The sequence below is a fragment of the Meles meles genome, chromosome 3 (genome assembly GCF_922984935.1).
Source record: "Meles meles chromosome 3, mMelMel3.1 paternal haplotype, whole genome shotgun sequence".
Taxonomy (NCBI): domain Eukaryota; kingdom Metazoa; phylum Chordata; class Mammalia; order Carnivora; family Mustelidae; genus Meles; species Meles meles.
In genome coordinates this window covers 101334154-101346562 of record NC_060068.1, presented here as the reverse complement: position 1 = coordinate 101346562, position 12409 = coordinate 101334154, and the positions used below count along the sequence as shown (strand labels likewise).

Sequence of the window (12409 nt, the reverse complement as noted above, 5' to 3'; positions counted from 1 at the left end):
GTTTTGTTCCTTTGATCTTTGTGTCTCTCTCTTTGCCAGTACCATACTGTTTTGATTATTATTGCTTTATTGCATGTGAGATACAGAATATCTTGAAATTCTCTTGAAATCTGGGATTGTAATACCTTCAGCTGTGTTCTTTTTTCTCAAAATTTCTTTGGCGTTTGGGTCCTTGGTGGTTCCATGCAAATTTTAGGGTTGTTGTAATTCTATGAAAAATACTACTGGTAGTATAAAAGTTTTATATACCATAATTCTTCTTATAGCATCATTTATATAGGATGAAAACGAATTATGTGCACAAAGAGATTATATTGTTGCAAGGATAGCATTGGGACAAGTTGGGCCCAAGTTTCTCATTTTGATTGTATGAATTTGTGTCAGGTATAGTCTAGGGAAATCAAGAGGAAGACTGAAGCAGTTAGTAGTATCATCAGAATTTCATGTAAATGGTAGTTGACATCAACGTACCATTTATTTATAAGTTAATTGCATAGTTCCATGAGTCCAACTGGCATCAGTCCAACTGAAAAAGCATAGAAAAATAAGATCAATCACTGTCAGATTCCTCAAACTAAGTAACATTTTTGATCTCTTCTTCTCTTGGCAGCAACATTTGATCATTTGCAAAAAAAAAAAAAAATTAAACCTTGAAATTCTGTTGACTTCCTCTTATTCAGCTGTACACTACCAGCATCAATAGACACTACTTTACTCCAGCCACCTTGTCCTTTTTTAGATTTATAAGGTATTTTAAGTCAACATGTAACATGCCTATTTTAATAAAGCGTGTTAGGTCACCATTGGAATTTTCTAATAGCTCCTACACTTTTCTTGCCATCAGCTATTCACTAAATACACCATTAAATCTCATGTTACATTTCATTATTAAAACCCCTAATAATGCTTTTTGTTAAAAACCAGAATGTGTTGTGCTCTGCCCAAAAGTAACCTAGTATTATTTCCCATAATAACTTTAATTGGATTTTAGCTCTTTACTTTTTATGTTTCACTGTAGATTTTATTGGGTTTAATTACAAATCCATATGTATTTGCTAAGAAGTGCTGGTTTGATATTTTCCAGTGACAACTACATTTTATTCAAAGAAAAAAGGTATTAGAATAAAAATTGCAAGAGACTAACCAATTGTATGAGATGATTAATTGAATTCCAGATATATATGCATTTTTGATGAATGATTTCCCATAGCAAAATGACTTGAATGGTGTGTCAGGGCACCATTATTCATTTTAATAGGTTTGCACAAAGTGCATATCACCATTATTATAGATCAACTGTGAAGATGTGGATTTCATTCCACCTTCATCCATTTTTAAGTCTGACAAACTTTGTTCTATAAACTTGGAGAAAGAAAAAATTATCCTGAGACTGTGAAGTCCTGAGATTGGCTTCACCTGCTCTATGAAAGGAAAATTTTTGATGCATAATTCTCACAAATACTATGTTCAGTCAGTATTAGATACTTATTTATCCAGATTTAGCTAATGATGACTGTTGGTGGTAATGAAAGTTACAGTGAGGTGTCTCTCCTCCACACTCCACCCTAAATTAGAAATAATTCTTTAAAGTCATAAAAGTACTCTATTAGTTCAGTGATACGTTTGTGGCAGCAAATTAACATGATTGTGTCTAACAGTTTGAATAAATGTTTTCTGCATATTCCTAATTCCTAATTCAGGAATGTTAGGTAAAAGCAAATAATAGGGCGCCTGAGTGGCTCAGTGGATTAAGCTTCTGCCTTCAGCTCAAGTCATGATCTCAGGGTCCTGGGATCAAGTGCCGCATTGGGCTCTCTGCTCGGCAGGGAGCCTGCTTCCTCCTCTCTCTTTCTGCCTGCCTCTCTGCCTACTTATGATCTCTCCCTGTCAATAAATAAATAAAATCTTTTTTAAAAAAAGCAAATAATAATAAGAACAACAATAAAAATGCATCTATGACTTGGTCTGAAAAAGTAAATGAGATCAAAAGGAAGATTCGCCAGACATGAGGGATTATCAAGAAATCTTTCATCAATACCCACAATGAGCCCTGTCTGTAAAGTATGAGGCTAGGGAGGATACTTTATATTTACAGTTGACCCTTGAGCAATGCAGAGGTTAGGAACTCTGACATCTGCACAGTTGAAAATCTACATGTAATGTTTCACTCCCCAGAAATTAACGCTAATGGCCTATTGGTGACTGGAGGTCCTACAGATAACGTAAACAGTTGATTGACACATATTTTGTGTATGTATTATATACTGTATTTTTATGATAAAGTAGGCTGGAGGAGAAAATATTAAAATCATAAGGGAGAGAAAATACATTTACAGTAGTGTACTGTATTTATTGATACTAAACTTTACATCATTTGTTTACAAAATAAACTGTCAGTTCCTACATCAATATTGACTTACATGATATAAAACACTGTAGATTACACATATTAATAACAACACACAACAAAAATAAAAGATAATATGAAAAAGAAATTCATATTTGTTTATTTATGTAGTGATCCATGCATTGATAACAAAGAAGTAGCAATTTGATTGCCTTATGGTAGCCTAAGGGGACCAATACATGTGTTTCATGGTAGCCTAGCCTATACACTAATGAATGTATCATTATAAAATTTTTATGGCATATAATATTATAGTCATATTTATAATACAGTACTGGAAACATTGTTACATTTTAAAAAATCATTTGTGATGATAGCTTGATACCCAGTTGCTCCAATTACCACAGAGAGAGACATATTGTATGGTAATGTAATTCTTTGAAAGCAAAGTTCTAAAGCAGTAACAAAACTAGCACATATATAACACATACAACAATTTTATATTGACTGTCCTCATCTTATGCCTGTGTCTGGATAGGCTATCTACTTCCATCCAAGTCCTGCCCTTGATGTTCTACACACTGAATACTTAGGTGGCAATGTCCTATGGTTCTTGCAGTACAGTGAGTAGATTTCCACATGAAGTCTCTATGTTTATTAACTAAGTTCATTAACTGTACAGCCTGGTGATTATTTCCTATTCATTAAGTGGATATGGATCACCATAAAGGTCTTCATCCTTGTTGGTTTTATTTTCAGGAGGGGAAAGAAGAGGGGTGGGTCTTGCCATCTCAGGGTTGCGGAGGTGGAGGATGGAGAAGAGGAGGCAGGAGAGGCACTGAGTGTAACTTGGTGGAACTACCTTGTAATTTCTGCCTGACTTTTGCTTTTCATTTCTCTCAAAATGTTTCTGTAGAGTTCCAATCCTTCTTCCACTGTTTGTTTAGTTTCAGTGCCTGTATCATAAAAGGGTCCATGTCTTGGGGCACCTGGGTGGCTCAGTCAGTGGAGCCTTTGGCTCAGGTCATGATCCCAGGGTCCTGGGATCCAGCCCCTCATTGGGTTCCTTGCTCAGCGGGGAGTCTGCTTCTCCATCTCCCTCTGCCCTTCACCCCTGCTCGTGCTCGGTCTCTCTTGTGCCATCTCTCTCAAGTAAATAAAATCCTTAAGAAAAAAAAAAGTCCATGTCTTAAAAGAAGTCCAAGGTGGTTTGAATAATTGGAACTTTTCTACCGCTAATGTCAACTGCCAGTCTGCTTTCCTGGCACTGCTTCTTCTGTGTCTTCTTCCTCATTGTCTGGCACTGCTTCAGAAGCGCTCATCTCCAGCATATTCCTAATTCAGGACTAGAAAGTGTTAGGAAAAACAAGTCCGGCAAGTGTGTGATGTCTGTTAGCTCTTGAACTTCTGCAGGATCCATATCATGGAACCCCTTGCCGTCTTTTTCCCCCCTCATATCTGCAGTCTCTTTCCTAGTCTCCTTGATTGTGTCTGTTAAAAATCCTGTAAAGTCGTGCACAAAATCTAGACAGTTTTCTCCAACAGGAATTTATTGTATTGTGCTTGATGGCCTTCATGGCTTTTCTATAATACTGTTGGCATCTTCATTGGTGGAGGATTCCCAGACTTTCATGATGTTCTCACTGCCAGTGTTCTCTCCCATAATGTTGACAATCCCTTCCACAGAATGCCTTCTGTAGTAAGCCTTAACGGTTCTTGTGATCTGCTGATCTAGATGCTAAACTGCAGATACTGTTTTGGGGGCAAATAGACCAACACATTTGGTGTTGAACTAATGGGATTCTGATTGGTCAGGGACCATATGTGTGTGTGTATGTGTGTGTGTGTGCACACGTGCATGCACACACACACACACACACACTATAAAAGGTAGTTCCTTACTGACAAGGTACTTCCTGTCTCCAGGGACCAAAACATCAATGGAATCAATGCAGAGAAAGGTTTCTTGTTGTTTCTGCCTTCCCATTATACAACCAAAAGACTGGCAGTTGGTGTCTATCTCTTCCCATCAAACCTGGGCGCTTAGCAGCTTTGTAGATAAGGACAGCTCTGATCATAAACCCAACTGCCTTTGCACAAAACGGTAGAGTTAGCCTATCCTTTCCTGCCTTCAATCCTGTGCTTTCTTCTCTTCCTAATAAATGTCCTCTCTGGTATTTTTTTCCCCCAAATAGGGCACTTTCACTGCATTAAAAACCTGTTGCAGGCAGATATCCTTTCTCAGTGATTTTCTTTATGGCATCTGGGAACTTGTCTGCTGCCTCTTGGTCAGCAGAAACTGCTTTTCCTGCTATCTTGACATTTTTTTTAAGCCAACTCTTTTTCTAAAATTTCAAACCATCCTTTGCTAGCGTTAAATTCTCCAGCTTTAGATCCTACACTTTTCTCTTGATTTGAGCTGTCACATAAGGACCTGGCTTTTTCTCTAATCATATTAGACTCTAGGTATGCCTTTCTTGTAGCAATCCTGCACCCACATAAAAGCTACCTTTTCGATATGAGATAGAAAATATTTTGCACCGGGGTGCCTGGGTGGCTCAGTGGGTTGGGGCCTCTGCTTTCGGCGTGGGTCGTGATCCCAGGGTCCTGGGATCGAGCCCCGCATTGGGCTCTCTGCTTTGCAGGGAGCCTGCTTCCTCCTCTCTCTGCCTGCCTCTCTGCCTACTTGTGATCTCTGTCTGTCGAATGAATAAATGGAATCTTTAAAAGAAAAATATTTTGCACCAAGTGCAAGGATTTTGCATTTGCTGGAGTAGCTGCAGTGACACCTTCACAAATATCCTTTTCATTGTTTTTACAAGAAAAAGTCTTGATTCATTTATCTTGAGGTGGAGGACGAGTGCAACGTCAGACCTCATTGTTCCATACATAGCAAATGATTCCACTTGTAATGTCATAACTTTTCTCCGCTTCTTGGGAGCACCTCTAGCATCACTAGTGACACTTCGTATGGGTCTCACGGTATTATTCACAGTCTGCAGTATTATTGCATTAAACACAGTGAGAAATACACAAGAAGCACCGGACAACACTTTTTATGGTGATAGACCATTTACTGGAGAGACGAAATCCTCTGGCAGAGATGATTAGAGTCACACAATGCTTTGAGCAAATCCTTAGAACAGTTGAACCTACCACATTAGCAACAGGAGTACCTACAAAGTAGGTCCTGATTACAGTAGAACTACAGTTCTACCGATTACAGTAGAACTACTGTTGATTATATAGTTAGTTTTAGACATTTTTTATTTAACACCATGTGTGTACATTTGTCCTTATCCTTGACTATGGAGGACACCATATAGTTATGGTCTGTGCTGATACGTGTTAAGTGTTGATAAATTTCAACTTTTTATACCAGATGTGTACATATTTTATGATCGTAAATGACGAGTATCTACATGTATTTCACTCATTTGTGACATACCTTTTTCTTAATGTTAAAAAGATTTCTATGCTAAGCAGTTTGTCTGTGACTTTTGTCAAGTTGTTCTAAATCTCCAGAAACTTTCCTAGTATAGTTATTGAAAACAATCCATGTATAAGTGGATCCATGCCATTCACACCTATGTCTGGCTTTTTTGTGAAGGTTGTCCTTTAAGTAATTATATTGAATGTAGGGACCATTACCCACTATTACTATAAGAAGCTTTAAACATGAGGCAATTCTGACTCCATGCTCTCCAACCAATATTTTGATCATTTGGCTTCCCATGAAACTTGCCTATAGAAAAATTGTGCTGGTTAATCTAACTCATGCATTCTATTCCTCTTGTGGAAGTAGGGTTTTGAAAATAATATGTTACCACTTACTTCCTCCCCTCATTCTCAGACAGAAGCCATTTCACAAATTCAGAATCACTTGAATGAAAGGGAGTCCAAGATTCAGTATCCCAAATATTTCACCCATCCTTTGTCAAAGGACCTACAGCTATTTCCAAGGGAAAGGGAAACACGTATTTGAGGAATGATGACATATGGGCTTTGAGACTCTTTTAATCACTTAGGAATTAAACTTCCACTATGGTTCACCAAAAAGAATACTATCAAATTAGATAATAAAGTTTTTTCTTTAGTACATTTCCTAGAGGGCCAGATGGGTTTAGGAAGCCACACAGTGGTCATTTCTCAGTTACTGAACACATAGTAGGGACATACATACTTGATTGTTATATGAATCCCTGCTTTCACTTCCCGACATATGGGGTAAAACCTAGTATGGTAAAATGACCAATGGGAAGCTCTACAACTGCCCCACCACCCAGAAAACATGCATATATACAATCACAAAATAGTAAGCCAAAAGCAATATATTGCATTCCCAGAGAAATTACAGAGATTATTGGCAGTATCAAAGATACAAAATATGGAGTAGTGATACCTACAACATTTTGCTTACCATTTTGGCCTCTGGAGCAGATAAGTCTTAGAGAATTAGATTGGATTCTCATAGACTTAATCAGGTAGTGACTTCAACTTCAGCCACTATTCCAAATATCGTCTGTTTATTAGTGTAAATCAACAGAGACTCTAGCCTCTGGTTTGCAACTATTGATCTGGCAAATGCCTTTTTGCTTTATAGCAATTAGCAAAGTCAGTCAGGTATAGTTTTCTTCCACTTGATAGGGATAATAGTTTATTTCACTGTCTTAGTTCAATTTTATCTGTCTTTCTGTCAAAATCTAGCACGCAGGAATCTTACTCATTTTGCCATCCCACATGGCATCATATTGGTCTGCAAATGGATGACATAATGCCAATGAGATCTATTCAGCAGGAATAATATGGTAAGATACATGTGTGTCACAGAGTAAGAGATAAAAATCTAAAAATATTCAGGGTTCTTTGATCTCACTGAGATTTTTAGAGGTTCAGTGAGTATAGGGCATGGCTATGTATTCCCTCGAACCTGAAATATCATCTACACCTTTCGGTTCTATTAATAAGAAAGAGGCACGATACCCAGAGGATGTCTGTAGATCCTAGATCAAGAGCCACCATTTTGAAAGTGTTTCTTCAGTCCATTTATGAAATGATCTGTAGGATTGGCTGTTTAGAATGAAGTCCAGGGAAAGACAAGGGCCTTCAATTGGATCAGGCTTGGTGACTTAAGGTATTCAAGTGTGTGTTACTTATCAGGATGTATTCCTGAGCTTCTGGTAAACCCTGATAGGATAATCATAATACGGATACCTAGAGGTTGGAGAGAAACATCACAAAACTGTTTTTCTTTTGAGACCTCCTTCTTGCTAGTTACTAGAACTGGTAGAAAGGAATGTGTAATAGTTGGATAATTCTTGTAACTGATTCTGCAACCTAAGCAGACCTTCCAGTCATTAACTGGGTGTTTAGTGCTCATAGATTTGAGCATGCAGATAAGCTCTATTTTTTTTTTTTTTTTTGAGAAGCTCTATTTCTCATGACCCTGAAAGTAGTATTTGTAAGAAGCCACTCTGGTATATCCTTAAGGTACAAGCAAGTTATGTGAACTATTGACTCTGACTTTCTTTGCATTTACATCTACTACATTGCCATCTCTCCATTAACACACAGCCATGGCCTCATAGAGGTTTTCCTCCATCAGATTACTAAGGGAAAGAAATGGAGCCCCGTTACTGAGTATATGGCATGATATGCTGCCATTGGCTAGAGACACCCAGCTGTGGCATTAAAACCCCCCTCAGTGGTGGCCCTAAGCAATACTATGGAAAGGAATCATTTCCAGTGAGCAGAACATTGAAGAGTGCATTTTGTTGAGCACTTTTTCCAGAAAGAGAGATAGGCTGAAATGCAGTCTATAATGATACCTAAACAGTGGCTGACAGTTTGATAAGATGGTCAGAGACTTGGGAGAAACAGGATTGGGGAATAGTTTGTACATAGACCCCTTGAGACAGGCATAGAGTGTGAGAATATACACATCTCACCTGAGTGCTGATCAAAGGCTATGCCCTTCATGGACTCATCTCCATACTGTTGAAGATGTTGAAGATAACCGTCTCTGGATACCATGCATAGTCTTTTCCCAACCATTTAGTGCTTGATGGAGGGATTTATGAGTAAAGTGGCTAGGGCTCCATGGACAGAGATATTGCCTGGGATTTCCGTCACCGTGACTGAACTGGATGCCGGTGGTGCTGAGGGCCTAACCTGCCAGCAACAGAGACCAGGACTGATATATCACCGTTTATCTATTAACAGGTTGCTCACACAAGACCACTTTCATCGTGATTTTTCCCAACTGAAATAAACACATAGTATATGACTTTTTTTTTTCACGGTTAACAGTGTTTCTCCTAATCCGTAAGGGGATTTATTAACACTGTCCTCACCATCATGGCCTCATACAACATCATTGCTTCTAACAGGGGAACTTAAACTTTACAGCAAAAGGAAGTCAAACAATAAGCTCAGTGCTTGTGATTTACTTCTCTCTGTACCCCATCATCCAGAAACAACATACCTGAGGGCTCAGCTGTAGAGCTTTCTGGATAATGACACTTAGGAGTGAAGGAAAGCTGACCCTGTAAGTTGTGGAATATGCTTTGAACCAGTGACGGGTGCCTCTTAATCTTTTCCATCTAACCTAGAGGTTGAAATACAAGAAGTTCCTTTCAGTATTTTGCCTAAAGGACGATTTGCAAAACTTTTGCATTTTGTTCCTGCGTGCATGTTTCCATCCTTTGAGCTCTGTGGAAGAGTAGAGTGGTAAATGTTAATAGAGGGTCATAGTGACCTATCAGGGACATAATTTCAATGGAGGAGATCCTTGAGGAATGAAGCTTTGAATTGCCCCACATAAAAACAATCATGGGGTGGGGCGCCTGGGTGGCTCAGTGGATTAAGCCTCTGCCTTCAGCTCAGGTCATGATCTCAGGGCCCTGGGATCGAGCCCAACATCGGGCTCTCTGTTCAGCCGGGAGCCTGCTTCCTTCTCTCTCTGCCCACCTATCTCCCTACCTGTGATCTCTCTCTCGCTCTGTCAAATAAATAAATAAAAATCTTAAAAACAAAACAAAACAAAAAACAAAACAAAACAATCATGGGCAGCTAAGATGCTGGCTGTGGGTAAAAATGGGTAGTGAGAAAAGGAAGTTTTCATCTATAGTCGTTTCTGTTTTTCTCAATTGAATTCTTCTTATTAAAATGATTCTTTTTGATTTTTGACTTAAAATTTCGTAAGATAGGACACGCCCAGAAACACATGCAGAATACTGCCATATATACTAGTTTTTGTGTCCTTCACTGGTTCGCCATGTGAACTGTATAAAATGAGAGCAATAAGGATACTATCGCCTATTCCTGAACCCCAATCCTGTTTTCCTATCTGGAAAATGAGATATTTAGATTAGATTATGTCATATATTTTTGTGCAGCTTTAAGATTTTATAATATTTGAGGAGTATGAGGACAAAATCCAGTATAGTAAAGATGACTGTGTTTTCTTTTACCTCACATTAAATCCCCCTGGTACAATTTTCCCCTTAGTTCCTGAGGGAGTTTTCCAGTTTTTATCGAAGTTAGAATTTTCAGAGCTAGAATGCCGCCAGCTTCCTGAAACTAATTGGAATAAAACTAGATGGTTAAACTTTGAGGATAATACAAAGTGAATGAAATTCAGCACCTGTGTTCTAATCCAGCAACGTGCCTGACAAAGAAAGGTAAAGATTCAAACAACTGAGTAAATCCATTTAAAACAACGACCATTCATTTTTGCATCTTTATTAGCAACCAGTGCAGTAGGCTTCAGAATGGTTTGAAAGCTTCTTAAGTAGTTTTTTTTTTTTTAAGATTTTATTTATTTATTTGACAGAGAGAGAGATCACAAGTAGGCAGAGAGGCAGGCAGAGAGAGGAGGAAGCAGGCTCCCTGCAGAGCAGAGAGCCCGATGCGGGGCTCAATCCCAGAACCCTGAGATCATGACCTGAGCGGAAGGCAGAGGCTTAATCCACTGAGCCACCCAGGCGCCCCTTAAGTAGTTTTTATTAACTGTGGGTGAGCGTATGAATAAGAATGGAATTAGGCAGGATTGAATAAAGCCAAAGATCCAGTTCCTGAATATTTTTACTTAAACCAGAGCATGGAGCTCCTTAAATGTTGGTTAATTCGTTCGTTGACTGACTTGAGACTTGTCATATGAAAGCATCATAGGAAGGGAGGCTGTGGACAGAAGTGCACTTGTGTCCCCACTGTTTTTCTTTGGGTTTAGTACCCTGAAAACACAACTCTGTGATGCTCACTTTCCATATTTCTAAACAATTTCCACTCTGCGTTGTCAAGATTCAGTGAGATATTGCCACTCTTATAGTGTTGTAGTGCCTGGCATCTGACAGAGATCAGTTAATGGGGCGGGGGGAAGCTTCCTCACCAAGATTTCAAAACAAGCCCAAGAGTAGAAGAAATAAACTTGATTTGAGTTAGGAGAGAGTTTGAGCTGACCCTAAAGTGCACTTGTTTATGGTACCACTAACCGAGATGGTAGAAGTACAAATGAGGGCCAGTGGTAAATAAGTTAAAATTTAGTGCCCCCACTGGTGGGAAAAGAGCCAGATGGGATAACACCCAGATGCTCAAGTAGCCCTCAATTATCATGTAATGGTATGTTCATCTGCAAGTGGTCACAGAAAATACAGGATATTTTGGAAATAATTTTCAGGTTTTATTCATCAGTTTGGCATCATGTAGAGACTAGTCAAGCAAACTATAACCCTATTTAAAAATGAATACATTCCTGCTACAGCAATGAATAAATATTAGAAAAAAATGAAGGTCAGTATTTCTCCTTTTTTCTCCCCTTGATCCAGAGGGGATACTTGGAGATCTAGAGTCCTGCCAGTTAATTGGATATTAGCGGAGCATTGAGTTTGGAAATAATAGTCTTACACAACTATTCCTAGAATAATTTTTATTTTCTAATGTCCTAGAGGTTCTCTGGCTAGTTAACTAAGCTCAGCCAGTTATCCTGCACCCCTTTTTACCTCCACCCAGCCTGGATGGAAGGGGTAGTGTACTAATGTTCAATTATTTACGTCACTCTCCATAAAATCTAATTACGGCATGGCACTGTGAATTCAGACCTTCAGATAATTCCCATCAGCTCACGTTTGTTTCTGTTCATTTGATGAATAAAGTGGTTTCTAAGTAATTTCATTGTCTAGAGTAAAAAGGAAGTTTATCTTTAGCATCCTTGCCCACTTAGCGTTATTTACCTACCAAAAATATGAATTACCAATTACAGACTATTTTATTCTTTTCCTTACCAATTTTAATATAATTATATGTGTGTTTTCCAGGTTGGCTTTCTTGATTTGTTTAGAATTTGTGAACTCTAGAGCTTTAAAAAAAAAAGGCGGGGGCAGAGGGACTCTGAATCTCATCAAGGTTATAAATGTGGCATTGAGTAAGAATTGCTCTGTATGTATTAGCTGTAAATATATAGCTAAGTAACATCCGTACACATCTCAGGAATGCTTAAACTCATTAGCTGCGCGCCTGTGTGCACATGACCATCAGTATTAGCCATAGCCTCATTATACCACAATCAGTGAATCTGAGCAAACTAATTATAGACTCAGTAAAGTCAGACTAAATGGGAAAAACTGAAACAGTGTTTCATTTTTGCAAAAAAATAAAACACACACACACACACACACACACAAACCAGCCAATGTATATTCCTGTGAGGTAAATTGGTTTTACTTTGTTTCTGCATTCCTAGAATTCATTCAGGAAGGTAGACACAGAACCAATAATAAAGTACTGAGAACTCAAAAAAAAAAAAAAAAAGTTTTTTTTTTTGTTTTGTTTTGTTTTTTTTAAGTTTTGAGAATTGTCAGCAGACTTTCCAGGTAACTCTCTCTATATTCCTGAATAACCAGTCAGCTCTTGTGTGAAAAATGGGGTTTCTTGTATGCTTCAATTCTATGCCAGCACCCTGGGAAACAGACAAGACAGTGTTTATCAATTTAGTAGTTATTTTACAGGTACCTAGGCAAATATTCCGGTGTGATTGTAGGGTCTCCAAATAGTCATCAAATTATG

General features: G+C 38.4%; 1 pseudogene; it reads right to left on the bottom strand.

Moving 5' to 3' along the window:
- LOC123939255 overlaps window positions 1-8380 on the bottom strand; it is a 67137-nt pseudogene extending 58757 nt beyond the window's left edge.
- Between the last annotated feature and the right edge of the window lie 4029 nt (window positions 8381-12409).